A 21753-nucleotide genomic window follows, 5' to 3' on the forward strand; every position below is an offset into this window, starting at 1 on the left:
AGGTGTGGTTTTTCTCTCTCATGACCTCTATATATGACGTACAAAAGTATACGGTCTCAATAATGACCGCACGTGCGACAACATGCAATTATACTCTATTTTATAGTAACACGTGGGGCGCCGCCGTGTGTATCCGTTATAAGTGTGATTTTGAGAGAGAGAAAGAGAGAGAACAATAGAGAGAGAGAGAGAGAGAGAGAGAGTGAGAGAGAGCGAGAGAGAGAGAGCCTCATTACTGCCAGAGAGTGATAGAGAGACAGAGACAGAGAGAGAGAGGACCATAGAAAGAGAGAAGGAGAGAGAGAGAGACAGATTGAGAGAGAGATAGAGAGAGGGACTCCTTACTCTCAGAGAGAGAGAGGGAGAGAGACAGAGTCAGCTTGAAAGACAAAAAGCAATGGAGGAGACACCTCCCTTAGAGTTTCTGCAAACCCCACCAACAAAAGGTGATCTCTCACTCTTTCTCTCTGTATTTCCAACAGTTGGTACAAATTGTGTGTGTGTGTAAACAAAGAAAAACCCAGACAGTTGTTCAACACACACACACCTCAACACATACTTCCATAGACACACACATACACACACACACACACACACACACACACACACACATACACACAGAGACATACACACTCTCTCTCTCCCTCCCCTCTCTGTCCCCGTTACTAACGGCGCGCAGAGCCAACCAAACACTGGCTGCAGCTCTCTCCGCGCGCCTATAGTATAGTTATGACTCTCTCTCTCTCTCTCTCTCTCTCTCTCTCTCTCTCTCTCTCTCTCTCTCTCTCTCAATTGTACTTAAGGCGCGCGTAGAGAGTTGCAAAAAGTATGTTGTCGTCCTTGCGTGCCTTTAGTACAAAGAGACACATACAGAGAGAGAGAGAGAGAGAGAGAGAGAGAGAGAGAGAGAGAGAGAGAGAGAGAGAGAGAGTCTATGTGTATTTTTTTAATGTTCTTTGGAGAGAGAGAGAGAGAGACTATGTGTGTTTTTGTTTGTGATTTGGAGAGAGACAGATATATATATATATATATATATATATGGAGAGAGAGAGAGAGAGAGAGAGAGAGAGACTTGTCATGTTTTCTGATGAATAGGATTAAGGTCCAGTAGGCAGAAGAGGCTGAAACCGGACCCAGAGCTTGTGCCATGATTTCAACCTTTGCAGGCTCAGTTGCTTAATGTTTCTGCCAAAAGAACTATTGACTTTTGTCAGGACATATCTGAAGAAGAGTCAATTGGTGAAGATCAATCAGAAAGGTCACCAAGCCAAGAGAATCCCTCACCCTACAAGGCTCCCTCACCCTGTACAGTACTTGTCAAGAAAAATACAAGAAAGAGGAATATAGACTTCTCAGATGATGCAGATGTGCTAGAAAGTAGTCCCTGTGCAACTAAATGTAAAGCCAAAGAGGATGTGTCTTCTCTGGAAGACCCAGCTACAACTGATGAGAGGCTGTTTGATTTTGCAGCATCTTGTGGTGCTGGGGACAAGTTTGATCTAGTTCATTCTATGTTTAATCCAAAGTTTGACATTGAAGACCTATCAGATCAGCACAGTAATTTCTTGCAGTCCTACAGAGATAAGTTTGAAGTGATGGTGTAGGTAGGGAGGGTTGTTCTGCCCACTATGACTCTTGTGCATTTAAATGACTGTGGTGGAAAGGGACAGGGACTGAAGAAGTATAGGGAACTACCACCTTCTTGCCGACATTCAGCCTGCCCTTTGCACCAAAAAGAATGCAAACTCATTCAAGAATCCTTTGGCTTTATGATTTACCTGAACAGCCTGTTTGGATTCCTCATGCAGAATCCTGATGAGGTGTTAGAGGAGCAGGATGCAGCACCAGATGAAGAATGCGAGGAGACAACTCATATACAAGAAGTCGAGGAGGTTGAAGATACAGTCGACCTTGAGGTTGAGGCAATTGAAGTACAAAGAAGTAAGATGCTCTCTGTGAAAACCACAGAAATCAAACTTCCATTGGATGTCAGTAACTTCACTGAGAAGCATGCTTAGATGATGTTGCCTGTTGTGCCTAACTTCAGGATTGGAGACAAGACCTATATCTTCTTACATGATGTGCAAAGCATCTTTTATTTAAGGGAGGATTTCTCCCTGGCTATTATTTCCAGAGTCCAAGAGGAGAGGAGTGGATTTGTTTCAGAGGATAGTAGTGATGATGAGGCAATGGAAACATCCAGCAATCCAATGGAATGCCTCCGAAGATGCTTTGAGAAAGCTGAAAAATACAAGGAGACACTACCTGATGAAGCCACCTTCCAAGCAATAAGACAAAGCCTAAGACCATCAACAAGTAACAAAGAAGTGGAGGATTGGTTTAACCATTCAGGTCAGGGGTCAACTACATCTGTAGACCTGTGGCAGGAAAACCTCTTTCTGCAGGATGAGAGCTTCATGGTAACTCTCTCTCTCTCTCTCTCTCTCTCTCTCTCTCTCTCTCTCTCTCTCTCTCTCTCTCTCTCTCTCTCTCTCTCTCTCTTTGTGTCACTTCTGACATGATATGTGCAGTCTTGGATTGCTGACAAGGATGACTTCCTTCGGCGGCGGATTCGAGAGCATCGTGGAAGGGATGCGGCCCTTGCGCAGTACCTTTCAAAGCTTTGCGAGTCGCCGATAGTAGTTTTTCACAATTCCATGTCACAAGAGGGTTCAATAGCAACTTACACATTCAAGACACTATCACGCTTCTTGGGTGGACCCGTGCTGCCCAAAAGTGCAGATAAAGTCATTCTTGTGGACAAAGTGTTTGCTAGAGATTGTTTTGGTTACTGCCCGGGCTATACAGGTGGTCGGGCAGCGTATTACTACACCTACACAGCAATGGCACTAGCTCTTGGTAGACAAAACCCAGATGAACTTTTAGAGTATGGCGAACATCTCATGATTCGTTACAAGGGTGACGTGCCAAAAAACAAAATTGAACCTTCAAAATCTTGATACAATTCAAGTAGCAATTGTATAAGATCATGTATTACATAAATTTTGTACAATGTCATCCACTCAGAGTATCTTTCTCCACTTGTGATTCACATACACCATTGTCTCTCTCCACCTTCGTTGACTTTCACGAGCTCCGGAGTTGTTGTATGCCATTGATCTTTTAACTTTTTGTTGTTGTAAATATCTGATGGCTTGTGCTGTTGCTGAATTTGCCAATACTTCTTTTGCCTGCATTCGATGAATGATTCTACAATAGAACCATTCAAATAGTTCTCTCAAACTGTTAGCCTTGATTCGAGAGCCACCATGTCGTGTGTGCCTGAAATAAGCATTTCTCGCCATGTAATGAGACTTTTCCATCCCTTGGGTATTCCATATTGCCGGGTTCCCATACTTTTGTATAAAATATGGTAAATGATTGAAGATGATGTGCTGGATATGAAAACAGATTAGTTAGAATTTTTTACACTCACATATTTGCACATAAGAGAGAATGAAATACACGATAATACCATGTAGTGAGTAATCTGGGTGTCTGTCCATGCTGTTTTGAATGATTTTTTCAGAAGGTTGAGATTCTCCTTGAACTTGTTCATATCACCTTGTGACCAGTCATCTTTGTCGCACATAAAAAATAGGATGTCTATTGATCGCCAAACCTCAGCCTTCGCGTTACGAGTAGTTGGTTCGTGGTCTTTGACTGCAATATGTAGCTTTTTCCAGCTCTGATACTCTACCTTGCTAACATAAGATGTGTTATATATTTTTCCATGTTTTGTTAGCTTCGGATCTCTTGTACCTTGGGGTTTAGATAAAAACCTCCGTGCCTTCATCCCACTGATGGATGGTTTGCATGGGACATCCTTCTCAGCAGTTGATCTCTTTTCATCCCGCTGGATTTTCACATTGCCACCATGAAGCCCCATATCCGACAGTACCATTTCTAAGCACTGCAAGGCTACTTGTCGTTCTGCCGAGTTCTTAATCTTCCAAGCAAACCCGATATATAAGTAGACCAATTTCTCCACAATTCTACAAAGGGCATGCATTGTACAAATGTGGACATTCACAAGTGGTATTTTCAAAACCGGTCGAAAAGCAGGATCCTCAATGTGACGTGTTGGAGCTTTTCTCCACCACTTTGGGTCCATGACCTTTGCAGGCTCCATGCAGAACAAACATGGCGACTTTGCCATTGCACCCATTCCACAATTATACATGCACTTTAATGTTTTGAGGTCACCTGCAAGATGCCACTGAACTTGAAAGTCTCCCCTTCCATCTAGACATAGTACCTCTCCCTGGTTAGTATGTCGATCAATCACCTCCGGAATATTAGTTCGATGGAACACCCAATATAGAATCTCATGATCTTCTTTCTTTACCTGCAACACAAAATAAATGAGACTTAAGTAGATGTGAACATTTGAGCTTACCTGAGAATCTCGCTTACCTCAAACGCACCAAGCCACCATATGTTAGATTCTGATTGAACACTAAAATATAAAGGATCATCACTGGGACACTTTGAGAGGGCTCTATTCATTAAAGTAAAAGTAACACGCTCTAGCTTTTTCTCTTTAACAAGCTCACACTCATCCAGTTTTAACACAAAATGTAATACCCCTCGTGACTCTTCAAATGTGATGTTGTAAAACTCCACCATTCTCTTCTGTAATATCCGCAGGTCCATAAAAATATTGTTGAACTCATCATATGCCATGTTTGCTCCATGGCCACTGTAAGTTGCTTTAATATGAAAGGGCTGTCCAAGATAGTCTCCCTGTGCCTCGTTAAGCTAAAGCCTCTCTTTCCAAACACTTGAGGCTGATGGTAGAAGTTTGGATTTTATACCCTTCTTAACAAAGATGGATGAGACAGACTTTTGGATAGCCGAATATCCTCTTTTGCTTACACCAAGTGAATCAAGTGTGCCTTGTATCTCTTTTGCAGGCACTGAGTTCTCTGAAATAAAGCGGTCCACTACATTTCGTTGTAGGACCTTAAACTTCTTGTCATGTATTATATCTGCTGCGAGGCTTCTACTTATAAGTGGCTTCAATCTCTTTCCTATATTGGCTTTGGGGTCAATGTTTTCCTTGTCAGGATAGATTGAATCTCTACATGAAGACAATGCATAAGTAAATAACAGAAAATTTGCTTCACTAACACTATTTAGGCACATGAAAACAATGCATAACAAGAAAAAACAAAAAGATTACTTAACTAAGACAATGTAGCCAACCAAGAAGCATCACCTTAATGCTCGGATTCTTTTCTTGAGACCTCCTGATACAACCTGCAATGTTTCAAGATTGCGTAATTTCTTCTTTTGGATACGACCACCCAAGATGGTGTCCTTCATTTGACAACTTCGCACCTTTCCTTTCAGTTCTTGTACCTCTGTTTTATGTTACAAAATGGTAACCTGATCTGTAGAATGTAAATGTGAAAGGCGAACAATCTCACATTGTTGAGCTTGGAGAATGCCCTTGTAAGTTTCAGCTTCTCTTGTAAGAGATTTACAATAACCCAGAAGGCCCTTTTCTCCATCACCAGCAAAGGTCAATAAGCTTGTAGGATTGACAAACGGTGGAGACGCAATAGTCATTGGATTCTTAGGGTAGAGAGAGCCTCTCATCCAGATATCTATGTGTTTAGCTCCCTGAGCTCTGAGCGTGTCTATGGAAGCGGGAGGTATATGTGTGTTTGTTTTACTGCGCTTAATCAATGGTTGGTACTCATTGTCCAAATCAATTTGAAGGTGATATTTGGCTCGTTTCTGGGTAACATTTGTGCCATTTGAGGAGTGCGCCATTAGCCAAATGTGCTTTAGAAGAGTAAGGAATCTACTTAAAGTACACTTTTTGAACTTTTACTATGAAAGACCCAGCTCTATTATTTGTCATTTTTTCTAGAGAGAGAGTGCAAAAAATACATTTTCTTAGAAGGCCCTCCAAATGACCTCCGAAATTCCCTAATGAATTTGGGCCTTTGAAATAATGAAAATATGGGCTATGAATAGCCTAATCTGCAATTCACCGTGATTGGTGCCTTTGTTCGTCCGATTAGAAGCTCCATTTGCAATGCAATTGCTTGTACCTACCTATTTCTAGCATGCAAAATTTTGAAATTTGTCTGCCCCTCAAACGGCTTTGAGTTGATCGTTTTCAATTGTTGTTTTGCTGATCTGGTTCGCTTTGCGGTGTGTAATTTTTTTGGCTTTGCTTGCTTTTGCGCAGTTTATAGTCTGTGATTTAGTTTTTTGCCTCTTTTTGGCTCTTTTGACGACTTTCTTTTTATTTTTATTAATTTTTTGTAAAATTTTAAAGTATTTTTATGATTTTATATATTTTTTGAGAATGTTTTGATTTTTAAGAAATTTTATTGGTAACTTTCTATTTTTTGTGAATTTGGTAATTTTTATGGTATTTTTTAAGGTTTTTTGAAATTTTTATGATTTATTGTGATTTTTCTTGTCAATTTTTGATATTTTAATGAATTTTCTAAATTTTTAAGGAATTTATCTGTGTAATTTCTGATTTTTTGTAAGCTTTTTAATTTCTTAATAAATTTTTGATGATTTTTCCAATTTTTTGTAAAGTTTGAAACCTTTTTTGGATTTTTGAATTGTTTTTTTGTGATATTTAAAGATTTTTTTGTATTTTCTTTTTGTTTTTTTATTTTTGACTAATGTACAAATAAATAAAATGAAAGTGAGAGAAAAGAAAATGAAATCAAATTTAAAGGGAATGACAAAGAAATGAAATGAAATTGAAAAGAAACAAAATGAAATGAATAAAGAAGTCAATGACAAAAAGAAGGAAAAAGACAAGGCTCCAAGCGGTTGAGAAAAGAGAGAAAGAGAGGTCCCCCTTTTTTTTTTGTCTTCTTGTTTTAATGAATTGTGTGTGTAGGGGTTCGTTCACGCATGTATGTGTGTGTGGTGGTTGACGACGTTCACACGTATAGAGGAGGGAGACGAGAGAGAGAAAGTTAGAGAGAGAGAGAGAGAATGACAGTGACCTAGCACGTAGTACGAGAGAGAGAGAGAGAGAGAGAGAGAGAGAGAGAGAGAGAGAGAGAGAGAGAGAGAGATACTTGTCGCCGCTGACATGACGTGCTGTAGTTGGTGTGCAGGAGGAAGTAACAAGGGAGAGAGAGAGAGAGAGAGAGAGAGAGAGAGAGAGAGAGATGGAGAGAGAGAGAGTCAACACTTTTCGGCGCGACAACACGAGCCCGCAAAATTTGAAAATCACTGTCGAATTTTCCACGAACGTCGATGCCGTATCGGATTGCATGCCAAGGTTTGAAAAATCTTGCCGATCGGCAGCGAAGCTCAAAAAACGATTTTTTTAAGTATCAAACGTCCAAAAGTGTCAAAATTAGGCCGAAAATCACCCGAGCACACAAAAAATCATTCGAAAATGCCAAAAAATCACAATAAATTCTTGGAAAATTCCAGAACTCTCTAAAAATCATCGGCAATCCCAATCGAACACTTTCCACATGCATAAGCACACCAAAGATAGCAATTTTATCAAGAATGCAATTTACAACAAAATCAATAACTCGACCCCCGAAAATAGCGAAACGCTCAAAAGTCGACTAAAGAGGACACAAATGCGCTCAAAATGATGCCGTAAATGCGCACACAAAACAGCTCGTAAAGATCACACGATATCAATTTTTACGGAATTAATGCAAAAATTAGTAAAAATTATACGAAAAATATCCAAAAATTTTCTAAAAATTCTCCACACATAGGGGATTAGTGCAGCCAAGTAAAATCGCAAAAAGCCCATCAATTCAATTGCAGATTAATTTGATCAATAAAATCCAAACTAGGCAGTTAAACCGGCAAAATTAGTGACAAAATTAGGTCAAAAATTTGACGCATTTGGAGTGTGTAAATCCCCGTTTTGAACTCAAAAACGTAGAAATTAACCATTACACACATCAAATATGCAATCAAAACATTGAAGCACTTTTTAGGCACATACATGTACCGATAATGCTAGATTCAAAGTTGCAGGATTCACAAGAATCAAAGACAAACCTTGCAGACAAAGGTAAAGTTAAAGTGGACCTTAAACCAATTAACACAAAAGGTGTGACAGTATATGCCTCTACATCAAAAAACCCTCATGGATCAGCTTCTTTGAGCAAGTCAAGATTTCAAAACTTCAAGTCGATTGCTGACCCAATTGAAACCTCTAAGGAGACACCCAGAAAAGCAAAAATATATCAGCCCAAGTACTCAAGAAAGCAAAGAAAAGTCAAGCACGTGTTTGTTCTGAGCAATTTAGTTAAAGTCAATGATCTGGTTTGGGTTAAAGATGGGAAATCAACACAGAAAGACAAACACATGAGATGGATAGCATCACAATGGAGCTTAAAAGAACAAGAGTATTGTGGAGGTAACAGACAGATATGGGTACCAAAATCGCAGGTAAGGGCATATGAAGTAATGTCAAGTCCCTCCCAAGAAAGAAGGCCCACAAGGTATCAACATCGAAAATATCCTAAGATACCTAAGAAGTAGGTATAAAACAGAACAACATCAAAAGATGTTGAAGTCTACCACAACTCTCAAGAGGATACAGAACAAAGACGGATCTCAAAGAATGTTCTCTTGGAGAAGGATTCTACATAGGTTATACAAAGGGGCCCTTTAAGGAGTTTGACTTACCTCTCTCTACCAAAACGGGTGCATGGATAAATTTATGCAAACAAACTCCAAAGTTGGCGGAGGTTTGACAATTAGAATGTCCGCTTCAAGCTCTACCTATTGAATATACCACGCCATGAAATTCCTCGTATTTTAGAAGATTCATTTTTTGATTCACTTAGATTTCGACAGAGTTGTCACATTATAGGTGAATCAAAAAAACAATCTTCTAAAATATGAGAAATTTTATGGAGTGTTATATATCAGTAGATAGAGCTTGAAGAGGACATTCTAACTATCAATCCTCTGCCAACTTTGGAGTTTGTTTGCAAAAATTTATCCATGCACCCATTTTGGTAGAGAGAGGTAAAGTCAAACTCCTTAAAGGGCCCCTTTCTGAGTCCAAATTTCACCTAATGATTTGGCTACCAGTCAACCACAAGCCAATTGCAACTACACCAGACTTGCATGAAGATCTCAAGAACTCAACAAAATCTAGAGCGAAGCAAGGTCAACAAAGGAGTTACAAAAGTCATCAAGAGATTTGGATTCCTAAGTCTTCCAATGTTGCTAGTCAAAAGTCAAATGTCAACGATCAACAGAGGCCTACAACAACATCAAAGACTCCTATCAATAGGCCTAAATGGAGAATCAAACAGATAATGGAGTCTTCATAGTCAAAGAAAGGACAACCCAACCAACATGAATGCAGATTCAAAGAAGATAAAAAAGGTATGGCAAAAGAAACCTTCAATGCCAACTTGGTCCTTTACTAATCCTCTTTTAGCTTAATTTTACCTGAAGAAATGTTTATAGTAAGCATAAGAATGTAAAAATTCAAGTCACCAGGGTGCAAAAAACACTCTTTGGCATAGTGAGAGTCGGGCTGCTGAGCCATAAAATGAGCAAAGCATTAGTCCCAAAGCTTCAAGTCATATTAAACTCAGTGCTAAGAGTCATATTTATTAGACTTACGCTCAAGCTGAAAGAGTTGAGCATATCTAAATTCATGTGGCTCATGCTGGATGAAATGAGCCTAAGAGTCAAAGTCTATTAACTTACAATTGGTGGAGTGTGGTAGATTCCAACACTCACGCACAATGCACCATAAGATAAGAGCACATATCCTCGTCAACGAAAACCATTCTTAAAGGGGTGCCAGCTTGCAAACCCATGTCATATGCTTTTATAGCTACACCAGCTTTCTGAAGAACCCCGCAAAATCTTTCTTGCATAGCATATTATTTTCCATGCATCTCTGTGTGCATAAATAGGATGTCCCACCATTTGACATATGCATTACTCTTTTTTGCTTCCATCTATGCACCTTTAGTGGACTACAACAGGAAAACCAATGTTCCATCATGGTACCCTTTCATATTTTCTACCTTTTTATTTCCATATCTATCAGCAAATAATCCCTTGAGTACCCTTTTAATATTTCCAATGCTAATAAGTACTCCAATAATGCGCGTATCCCAAAGGCACTTTTTTCCCACTGGGTTTTTTCCCTTTGGTCATCTAGGTATTATACCCTAATTTAGAACCCCATCATTCTACTTCCCTTGTACATAATTTTCACTAATAAACAGTAGCCTCATCATTATGCTATTACAATGGACAAATGTGACATCATCTCTCACATCAGACCTATTCAGACCAATGAAGATGCTTCAACAAATTAAACCTCATCAACAATTCAATGACAAATGAAGACAATCAATCCATCGACAACCAATCAAAACCTTCCACAGCCTCCACGGACACTTTTCAACAGTGCCCGGTGACAGGGAACTAAAATCAGAAAGGGGGAATGCTAACTGAGTCAACGTCAGTTAACAGGAGCTGCTAAAGACCGAAGATGTACGAATGCACATCGAGGATGAATACAAAGAAGCAGTGAAGATTAGAGCTACATATTTTCCACATGTTCCCAAAATGGTCATGTATTGTAAATTCCCGATTTATTTCAAGCCATTGTAATATTTTGATGTGTTATGGGCTCAGTGGGAGTTTCAAGTTGTAAAGAACATGTCAATTAGTGTGCCTAGGCTGCAGATTTAGTAAGTGGTGGAGCAGGCTAAAGGCCTTGGGCTCCCGGACATTGCATATTTTTACCCTAGGTATATAAGGCAGTGTGTAAAAGAAATTAGGGTTCTCAAGCTCATTTGTTGAGAGCACTCTTTGGTGAGAGCTCTTGAGGTGTGTGTCTATGGATTCCTTGAGTTTTTCTTTGCTCATGTGACTTGATTAACACTAATCAATGCTTAATTCTCTTTCACTATGCCTCTCTCATGCTTCTTATGATTGCTAATGATGCTTTGATTAGCTAGATCATAACTAATTAGTGGTTAATCTCTCTCTAATCTTTTGTGATTGCCCTCTTTTGATTGTGTGTGCATGTAGGTTTGACTGGAGTGTGGTGCTTGATAGATCTATGTGTGTGTGCTTGCAATTAGTGTGTTGCATGATAGGATTAGTGTTGTCGGCATCTTGCAATCATTAGTGTGTGCGATTGGGTTGATTGAAGGTGAAGGGAAGTGGATGTGGAGATTGCCTATCATTCTGGCTTAGCTCCTCCATAGGCCGAGAATCTCATCTCATAGAGTCACCATTTGTGTTGCCATGATTAGCTCACTAATCATGTGAGTGTTTCGCCGGGTAGCTCATCCCTCTAGATTGATAATTTTGTTGGTCATTGGAGCTATGCAATGATGGATCCCCCAACAAAGAGAGAGAGAGAGAGAGAGAGAGAGAGAGAGAGAGAGAGAGAGAGAGAATCTACCCAAAGCCATTAACAATAACTCCTTAGCTGGTTAGAAGCTCGAGCACAGCTAGATACATCATTGGGAAAAATACATTAACATTCAAAACATAGCAACACTCATGTCATCCAAAATTTACATAGCAATAAGTTGAGAGATGTAATAAAAAAAACCTCCATCAATGCATCGGGCCTAAACTGCCTTAGCAACGCAAGGATAGCCGCTACCCCAGAGGTTCCCACCATCTCCACTCAACTGTGATGTGGAGTCCTCATCCATTGACACCTTCTTGCCCGCCTCACCTTCCCCATCCCCATCGATTTATGCATCCTTTCCTTGAGCACCAGTAGCATCCCCTTCATCAATTCCATCCACATTGTCTCCATCATCCCTGCTATCCTCCCCATAATCCCCACCATCATCATCACTTTTATCAGTCTCACTCTTGCCATTGTCTCATCATCCCCACTACCCTCAGTCCCTTTGTTACTCCTGTCCCCATCTCCCTCTTCCTCATGATCCTCTTGACCTTCTTTGTCACTCCCTTGCCCACTCCCTTGGTCATCATCAACTTCTTCATCCTCCCTACCGTCACCATCACCGATACCATATTCCTCCCCTATCTCTTCATCCTCACTTATGTGACTCAAGCTCCAAACACGCCACTGCACAAAATAGGTTATGTAAACCCGGGCAATGTTAGATAGTGTAGACCCGAGCGTTGATGGGCAACAAACAAAGAGAGAGAGAGAGAGAGAGAGAGAGAGAGAGAGAGAGAGAGAGAGAGAGAGAGAGAGAGAGAGAGAGAGAGAGACTCACATGGCATTTGTAGCCTTTTCGTATCTTCCTTACTATAGAATATTTCTTCATCTCTTGCACAACATCAGATTTTTGCATACGAGCCGCCACAAAGTCAAGGAGAAAGTCATCTTTGGTGCATTTTACTTTCTTCTTCTTGATACAATCCCAGGCTTCCAAGCCCCTAATTTGTGCCCTTGCTTGAATAGCCTTGCAACTCAACTCGTACTTGCAGTCCATGTCTTCAAATTGCTCTTGCCGCAGGTAACCTATCTCTTTGTGTAGACTTTGGAATGGGGTTTAAAGCAGCACCAGTCACCCTCCCTCCTTCTCTATGTAGAATCTCTACCCTCGGCCCATGTTGCTTATGAATGTGGTCCACCATACGTTGCTGCTTGTCCATCCACGTGTTTCTACTTGGGCAAGCCAGATTTGCTCGGCACATCCGGACAAGATTCCCATCAACATAAAGCTCTGCATATGGCCAAGATGACTTCAATGAGTCAGCTCTCTGCAAATGTATAAAAGAACATACCTGCATAACTTTAGAAATGGTAGGAACCCTTATTAACCCAAATATAAACGCGGGCATGCCCGAGACTAAATGTAGACCCGGGTCAGAGAGGGACTCACAGGACTGACGCTCAATGGTTGAGAGGTGCCGGCCCTTATTCTCTTGGATGTCTGAACCGGCCCCTTCTACTTCAAGAAGCTTTCTCTTACTACCTTTGGCTTCTTTTACGGTGGCAATTGCAGCATTTGGCTTGGGCTTGTCCTACAGTTGAAGCTTTCCCTTCCCCTTTTCAATTGGCCACCTTGGGTTGTTTCTCCACCTCATGACCCTTGAAGTGCACAGTGGAGGGCTTTTGAACCACATATGAACCTTTCTCCTTAGGCTTCACAAGAGCCTTATTTGCATCAGAACCCTTCATTGGGACCTTCTCCTTGGGATTTCCTCTTCGTATAGGAACCCTTTGCTTGGACTTTCTCTTTCGGCTTCACAAGCAGCCTCTTCCCATCCACACTCTGGCTTGATCGCATCTAGCTTTACCATTTGGGCCTTCATCGGGTTTAACATCTACCCACAAACAAAACCTTAGGATCAACCCACATTATAAAGAGAAGGCATGAAATGCAACCTTTTAGCACCACGAACTTGACAGATAAACCTGGCCAATCTCGGCATGGCATGAAACTTGGGCAAGCTCGACGTGAAAACATGTGCTCAACATGTAAACCCAGGCAAGCCCAAGTTGGAAAAGGTGAACATACCTGCACCCCTCCCTTTGTCGCTAACTCCACAACAACGGGATCCTCATGCGGCATTTGAGACATGTCCTCGTCCAAAGGTATGGATGTCTTCTTGCCCTTCTCAACACACTGCACAAAGAGAAACAATTAGAGCGCAAACCCATGGCCATGAATAAGCATAATCCCTAACATACCTGCATTTTCTTGGGACTGACCTCGTGTAATACTTGGACCTCTATTTCTTTCTCCTTCTCAGCATCCTACAGTTAGCAGACACCGATTTCAGTGAGCACTCCCATAGCCATGCCTCTGCGCCAGTGTAAACCTTGACATACTTGATTTCGGCGAACAGTGGCCTCAATGTCATCTCTAGCATCAGAGCTTTCCATTGTATGCCTATCCTCATGAAACTTTGATCATTTTTTTGGATTGTGCCAGGCTTTGAGCTCGCGTGTTTCTTTCTTTTGCAGGAGGTTGCTTCTCACCCTTAACCCCCTTGACATGGAGCTTACTTGGATTCATAGGAGGAGGAGTGGGAGGGGGATCATCCTCCTCCCTTTTCTCGGCCACCACCACCTTTGTTGTGACCTGCAACGTGGTTTGTGCAAGGGTGAGAATCCCAAGCCAGCCTCGTGCCCTAAATCCTGGCTAATCGAGCAGCACCTTAAACCCTTACATGTTCACTATCTGGCATGTCTGTCTCCCCTCCTTGTGAAAAAAGGTCATATTTTGTCATAATAACTAATATCTAATTTTCCTAAATGATTTTCTCATGTTAAACTGATCATTTAATATGGGGAAGTACCAGGGGAGAAAAAGCTAGAATATTGGTTAAGCTGGCAGACCGGTCCCAGTAGGGATCCAAAGGAAGGAGTATAGGGATCCAAAGGGGGGGCCTTCTACAAAAGATCAATGATCATCGATGGTCTTCAAAGACCCTACGGTTCAGCCCATTAAGGCTTTCAAAATGCTAAGGTTCCAAAATTCAATAAAAAGTGCAATGGTCAAACCTTAGGGAAATTGGATACCTTTGAGAAGACCAAAAAAGTTTTTCCAAATCCCTAGATGGGAGGGGGAGATCCCTTTTAGTAGGGAATGAGAGATAAACACACACAAACACACACACACACTCTCTTGCAAGCCCTTTACACAAAGGGAATAGGGGACACATGTCAGCTCCCTAGCCCAGTTGCCCCCAAGGTGCACTCAAATCCTATTGGATGGCCATAGAGCCACGTGGACCAATGAGAATTAGGATAGATTACATTTAGTATAATTCATTTTAAAACATTTGATAAAAGAACCAATAGGAATTAAGCTCTCTAGAAGACTATTGGACAGTCTCCCAAGGGGTCCAATGAGCATTCAACAGCCCAATGGCCTGATTCCTATTGGCCAGAAGACAAAGGGGTCCAATGAGGGTTTAGTTGCATTAATTAAATACCTAAAGCTCTCACAAAATGGAAAAGGGGGACACATGTCAAAAGGCTATCACTTATGCTTCTCAATCATCATTGGCTAAACTTTGCAGGGTCCAATGGCGTGCCAGCATGAGTAAAATCCAAGAGGGGTCGACCAAGAGAGAGAGAGAGAGAGAGGGGGCTGATTTTGGCAAGGCATTATCCCACACACACTCACACAATCTCATGTGTGAAGCAAAGAATACTCTCTCTCCTTCTCAAGCTTTAATAAAAAGCTCATCATCTACTCCAAGCGTGTGACAAGGGAGGCCTACACCAACAACTCTTGGATTTGTGAAGCAAATCCAATCAAGAGCCAAGCTTCAATGCATGCTCATCTCCTCAACCATGCTAATTACTAAGCTATGCTAAGATTTTATGAGTGATGTGAGGAGATATACTTCTTTCTCATAAGACTACTCCTTCTTCCTCTCAATCTACTCTCATACCCCGCTAGCTCTCACCATCTTCGAAGGTGTGTGAGGTCTTGGGTCTGAGACCTTGAGGGAATTGATGTTGTGTTTTATAAGTGTGTTCCTGGTGCTTTATGATTCCATCTTCATTGCAAGACAAAGTACTCACCGAATGGCGAAGCTTGAAGCTCTCTCCTTACAAATCTATTCATAAATATGTAGACAAGTTTTGGGACCTACATCTCAAAGCCACTATCTTCAAAAAGATGGATTTTGGAAAGCAAAAACAACAATTTTGTACGGGCTTAACTGAAGATATGGCGGAGTATGTCAACTCCCAAAGGCCACGCACCATATCTGCGGTCATACACCATACCATGGTGGCTTCACAAATCAATTTCCAAACAGGGGCTAAGAGAAATCTTAAGCCCACGGAGAAAAAGCCATAACAATGAGCCTAAGGAGAAGGAAAATGTCCAAAAGTCTCCTAAAGGTAATGCCAAGAACAACAAAGCTAAGGAGAAGGGAGTTTATAAAGGTAAAAATAAACTCTCTCCTGAAGAGCTTGAGCGTTATCGTAAATATAACTGTTGTTTCAAATGCGGTGAGCAAGGGCATGCATACCATGTTCGCCCTCAGAAGAACACACTCCATGAGACTCCTAGACTCTACCTTGGTCAAAATCCAAGAAGATCAAACTCACCACAAAGGATCTCCTCTATGTCATGCTTCGGGAAAGAGTTGTTGACCAAGCTAGGCATCCAAGCCTATGAGATGGGAGATGTCCTACCCGCCGATGGTGCTTTCAAGGGGAAAAAAGCTTCATTCACTCCCTTAATTGGGAAATTGAGGCTCCATGTCCAAAGCTATGTGGACAAGAGGACTTCTTTATATCTCCTCTCAAGCATGAGGATGTAATCCTAGGGACACCATGGTTTAATCGCATGGCTGCCAATGTTAAATTTAGGTTCAGGGAAAAAGGTATGTACATAGATGCCAAAGAGTTGGGTAGCACCATACCCATTGTACATACACAAGCTTTCAATAAGTCAATAAAGAACTCTATTTCCATGTACATGATTTTTATTAAAGATTCTCAAAATGAACCTAATGCTTTAGCAAAAGAAAATATAAACAATCACAAGGAATTAGAGTTATCCAATTTTCTCAAGGTATTTCAAGATGTTTTTATTGACGACATCCCTTGTGAACTACCTCCTAAATGAGGCAATGATGGCATACAATTGAACTTCTTCCAGGAAGTTCACCGCCTAATAAACCTCCTTATAGAGTTTATCAAGCTCAACAAGAGGAGATTATGTGGCAAGTGCATGAGTTAGTTGAGAAGGGCATGGTTAGGCCTAAATTATCTCCATTTTTTTCACCTGTGTTATTAGTGCAAAAGAAAGACGGCACATATCGTATGTGTGTCGACTATAGAGCACTAAATAGGATCACTATCAAGAATAGGTTTCCCATTACACGCGTAGAAGACCTATTTGATAAGCTACAAGGGTCGACCTACTTCAGTAGGATTGACCTAAAAAGTGGCTATCATCAAATAAGGATAGTTGATCAATACATTGTAAAGACTGCATTTCACACTACGTTTGGTCTTTACGAATACATTGTCATGCCTTTTAGCTTGACCAATGCACTAGCCACATTCAACCACTTGATGGAGAAGCTATTTAGGCCTCACCTAACCTTTACTGGAGTGTTCTTTGATGATATTATCATCTACTCTAATTCATTAGACAAACACAAGAAACACCTCCAGGTAGTATTTCAAGTCTTACGAGAGAATAAACTTTATATTAATCAAAAGAAAAGTGAGTTTTTCTAACAAGAGATTCAGTATTTAGGTCACATTATCTCCCAAGAGGGCATCCAAATGGATCCATCAAAGCTAGAGATAATAAAAAGATGGCCTAATCCAAGGAATCTTCATGAACTAAGAAGCTTTATAGGTATGTGTGCATACAATAGACGCTTCATAGAAAATTTCTCACAAATTGCAAGACCATTACATGACCTAGCAAAGAAAAACGTTAGGGATACATGGTCTACCAAGGAGAACAATGCTTTCAAAAAGCTTATCTCTCAACCTGTGCTTACATTGCTGGATCTCTCAAATCCATTTAAAGTCCAATGTGACGCTTGTAGTGATTGCCTTGGAGCTATTTTGCTCCAAGAAGGGCACGCCATAGCCTATGAAATTCGAAGACTCGACCTTGTTGAGCAAGCTCTAGCCATATATGAAAAGGAACTCTTTGTAGTTCCACATGCCTTAGACTCGTGGAAGCACTATTTATTGGGGACTCCTTTTATTTTGCGGACGGATCACCAAAGCCTTAAGTACTTTATGATGCAGACCAAGCTCTCCGACAAACAAATGAGGTGGGAAAATTTCCTTTCGCAATTTCATTTTCATATTGCTCACATTGCTAGCAAGCATAATCAAGTAGCTGATGCACTCTCAAGACGGTCGAGAGTGAATGCGATTTTCATAGCAACTTGCAATGATCTATCTTCTATGATAGATGAGTACACTATTGATCCCAATTTTAGAGATGTGATTTCAGCCCTTGCACTAGGGAAGAAAGAGGCACCATTTACTTTACAAGATGGTTATCTTCTCTATGGAAATAGACTATGCATTACCAACTCACTACGTGAGAAAGTAGTGTATGAATCTCATGCTCCTCCTTATGCGGGGCATAGAGTGATTCAGTCTACCCTAAAAGGGGTTGAAACATATTTCTATTGGCCTGCCATAAGAACAAACATAAACGAGTATGTTTCTAAATGTGTGGTATGCCAAAAGATGAAGTTTGATAGAGGGAAGCAACCTGGATTGCTTCAAACTTTGCCAATCCCTAATTCACCATGAGAGAGCATATCCATGGATTTTATCTTTGGATTGCCTAAGTCTATCCATGGAAATATGGGAATATGGACGATAGTAGACAGGTTCAACAAAGAAGCTCATTTTATACCTGTCAAAAAGACTATCAAAGCCCATCAAATGGAAACCCTCTTCATTTCACAAATCTTCAAGTACCATGTCTTGCCAAAGTCCATAGTGGAAGCTAGAGATCCTAGAATGACCAGTAATTTCTGGAAGAGTCTCTTTGAGAATTTAGGGACAAGGCTAAACTTCTCTTCGGCCTATCACCCGCAAATGGATGGCCAAAGTGAAATAGCTAACCTAGCATTATTAATGTACTAAAAGTCTACGTAACGGAAGTAGATCAAAGGTCCCAGTACTTACCCTTAGTGGAGTATGCCTACAATAACACTATACATACTTTCACGAGAAAATCACCTTTCGAGGTAATTGAGGAAAAATCTAAAAGTCCGAACACGGGAAAATCTTCGTTGTAGATGAGTATAGCCGAGACCTAAAGATTAAGGACGCTATCTCTATCTCACAACAAAGGCAAAAGTCTGATGTTGATAATCATAGAAGAGCCCAAGCCTTTAAGAAAAATGATTGGATCTTGCTTAAATTTCCCAAGGCTCGATTAAGGCACACGACGGGCAAGAATGCTACGGGACACCAAAAGTACTATGCTAAGTTAAGAAAAAGGTACTATGGTCCGTTCCATATTCTTAGACCAATCAATGACATGGCCTATCAACTCAAGTTTCCTAGTCATTGGCTCATACACAATGCTTTTCATGTGAGCCTACTAAAGCCTTACAAAAAAGAGCCATCTCAAGAACCAACTATTGAAGACCCACCGGAGATCAAGGACCAAGAAGAGGTGCTGCAGCCCGAGTCCATTTTCCGACATGAAGACAAGGTATTGAGAGGCGGTAAGATTATCCGACGGTATCTTATTAAGTTTAAGAACTATCCTTTTGAAGATGCTAGATGGATGCAAGGCATACAATTAAAGGATAACCTAAACCTTGTCAATGCTTACAATGCTTTCCTAGAGTAAGCAAATGTACAATTTTTAAAAATGAACAAATTTTTGTCTTACAAGACTCTCTTTTTTTTTCTTTATTGTGCACAAATGTTAAGTAGTATGCATGCTTAGGATCAAGTTTACGAAGACGACGTCTCCCAAACACCAAGTAGAGCTTGTCACTCTACTATGGAAGATTGATAGGACTAATGCGTAGACATGCTTGCGGAAGCTTAGGCTCTCAAGCGCTAAATGGATTAGTGATCCATTTTGGAACAATGTCAAGGGTAAGATAGGGATCCTCTACCCGCTAGAAAAAGGACCAACGAATGGTCTTTATCTTCTCTATCCCATAGTCGAGGATAAGTATGATTTCAAGAGATCCTCCTCTATCATAATAACTAATATCCAGTTCTCCTAAATGTTTTTCTCATGTTAAATTGATCAATTAATATGGGGAAATACCAGGGGAGAAAAAGCTAGAATACTGGTTAAGCTGGCAGATAGGTCACAGTAGGGATCCAAAGGAGGAAAAATAGGGATCCAAAGGGGAGGCCATTTGCAAAAGAGCAATGTGCATCAATGGGCATAAAATACCCTAAGGTTCAGCCCATTAAGACTTCCAAAATACTAAGGTTCCAAACTTCAATAAAAAGTCCAATGGTCAAACCTTAGGGAAATTGGATACCTTTGAGAAGACCAAAAAAGTCTTTGCAAATCCCTAGATGGGAGGGGACGAGGCCTTTTAGTAGGGGATGAGAGAGAAACACAAACACACACACACACACACACACACACACACACACACACACTTGCAAGCCCTTTACACAAAGGGAATAGGGGACACATGTCAGCTCCCTAGCCCAGTTGCCCCCAAGGTGCACTCAAATCCTATCGAATGGCCATCCAGGTGGACCAATGAGAATTAGGCTACATTACATTTAGTTTAATTCATTTTAAAACACTTGATAAAAGAACAAATAGGAATTAAGCTCTCTAGAAGACTATTGGACAGTCTCCCAAGGGGTCCAATGAGCATTCAGCAGCCGAATGGCTTGTGTGATTCCTATTGGCCAGAAGACAAAGGGGTCCAATGAGAGTTTAATTAAATTAATTAAATACCTAAAGCTCTCACAAAAGGGGAAACGTGGACACATGTCAAAAGTCTATCACTTATGCTTCTCAATTATCATTGGCTAAGCTTTGCAGGGTCCAATGGAGTGCCATCATGAGTAAAATCCAAGAGGGGTTGACCAAGAGAGAGAGGGGGCTGATTTTGGCAAGTCATTATCACACACACACACACTCACACAATCTCATGTGTGAAGCAAAGAATACTCTCTCTCCTTCTCAAGCTTTAATGGAAAGCTCATCATCTACTCCAAGCTTGTGAGAAGGGAGGCCTACACCAACAACTCTTGGCTTTGTGATGCAAATCCAATCAAGAGCCAATGCATGCTCATCTCCTTTACCATGCTAGTTACTAAGCTATGCTAAGATTTTAGGAGTGATTATGTGAGGAGATATACTTCTTTCTTGTGAGACTACTCCTTCTTCCTCTCAATCTATTCTCATACCCCGCTAGCTCTCCCGATCTTCGAAGGTGTGTGAGGTCTTGGGTATGAGATCCTGAGGGAATTGATGTTGTGTTTTATAAGTGTGTGCTTGGTGCTTGAAGCTTCCATCTTCACTGTACCAGTAAGGTATTGAAGGAACACAAAGCATTGTATTGTAAATTGTATCCCTTTATGGGGGAAACCTATAATACAAAGCCTTTTGGAGGGGGGACCGGCTCCATGTAAATCCGGTCCTCAATTGTTGTCAATAGCTTAACCTCTCTCTCTTTTGAAGTATTGTTCATGCCTATCTACCTAGGTATTATGCTTTTTGTTGCTCTCTCCATCCAAGCACTCTTCCTATGCTCATTAGGAATCTATTCTAATGAAATGCTCACTATTTTATGCTATTTTCCACTACACACAAGTTACTAGGCCATTAAATGTTACATCCTTCGCTGGATCGTCATCTGCAAAAGAAGATCCCATGTCAAAAAGAAAGCCGTAATAGTAACCCAATGCCAAACATAGCAAGGGAACCCTCTCCCATTACCTACAGTCGGCGGCGGGCTTCGCTTCTCCAACTGTGGGCTCCCCCTTTTGCAGCCTTTTGGGGGGGGGGGGGGGGGGGGGGCATGGAATAAGCACCCCACATGCCACCACCCTTTGCCTTCCTTGTCGTCTTTCCACCCATCATGTGTAATGGCACTCAGCCTTCGACACCTACCTCCCACCCCATGGCACTGCCTCGCATCTTGCTTGCAAGGATACCCGGAGTAGGGGAGCCCCGAGAAGAGCATGCGAGCATCTTAGAGAGACTCAGAGAGAGCGAGACTAAATGCTGGCATTGAACAAACTCAAGCAAAACACTATTGATGCCCCAGCCCTAAGGGTATAAGGTACTAACCTCGAGGAGCCACTAGCCGTCCCCTCCTTGCCCTAATGATGTCCAGACACGT

The 21753-nt window shown here is 41.1% G+C and overlaps 1 pseudogene; it reads right to left on the minus strand.

The window, feature by feature from the left end:
- The window catches only part of LOC147419162 (uncharacterized), a 40858-nt pseudogene extending 27021 nt beyond the window's left edge, over window positions 1-13837 (minus strand).
- Between the last annotated feature and the right edge of the window lie 7916 nt (window positions 13838-21753).

The sequence above is a fragment of the Adiantum capillus-veneris genome, chromosome 29, assembly GCF_014529385.1.
Source record: "Adiantum capillus-veneris isolate H3 chromosome 29, ASM1452938v2, whole genome shotgun sequence".
NCBI classification, from domain to species: domain Eukaryota; kingdom Viridiplantae; phylum Streptophyta; class Polypodiopsida; order Polypodiales; family Pteridaceae; genus Adiantum; species Adiantum capillus-veneris.